This window comes from Olea europaea, chromosome 12, assembly GCF_002742605.1.
Source record: "Olea europaea var. sylvestris chromosome 12, O_europaea_v1, whole genome shotgun sequence".
Classification (NCBI taxonomy): domain Eukaryota; kingdom Viridiplantae; phylum Streptophyta; class Magnoliopsida; order Lamiales; family Oleaceae; genus Olea; species Olea europaea.
Window position 1 is genome coordinate 758,509 of NC_036248.1, and position 534 is coordinate 759,042.

The window sequence follows — 534 nt, forward strand, 5'->3', positions numbered from 1 at the left end:
CAATACATGTGACGGGAAATGTCACGTGGTATGACAAAACCAAATTCGTTCGTTTACCGTGAAACTATAATCCCTTCGTCAATATGATCCGATCAATTACGAGATATGGAGTTGTGTCAATCTCGATCATCGATCATATCTTTCACTCCACTATTAAGTCAATATAAATCGAAAACTCCTTTTCGACTCATGAGTACACCTTGGCCAAGGATTTCATCATTGACTTAATTGAATGAAACGCAGATCATAATCTCCTACTATCTAAGAGTGACGAATCCTTTATTGATCAATCACAACCTTCATAGATTCTTGACGTACCCGAACGATGTCGTATTAGCGGCCCTTTTCAGAGCAACATCCAACACCGCCAAAGTATGACTGTCCTCATATAAGGTACCATGACGACCTCAAGTCAAAGGACCAATTTCACTACCGAACGTTAGAGATTAACCACTGACACTCAGATAGTTATCCATGTGGAATCTCTCGACGGGTCTCCAATGTTTTGTTCTATAACAAACATCCACGTGTTCA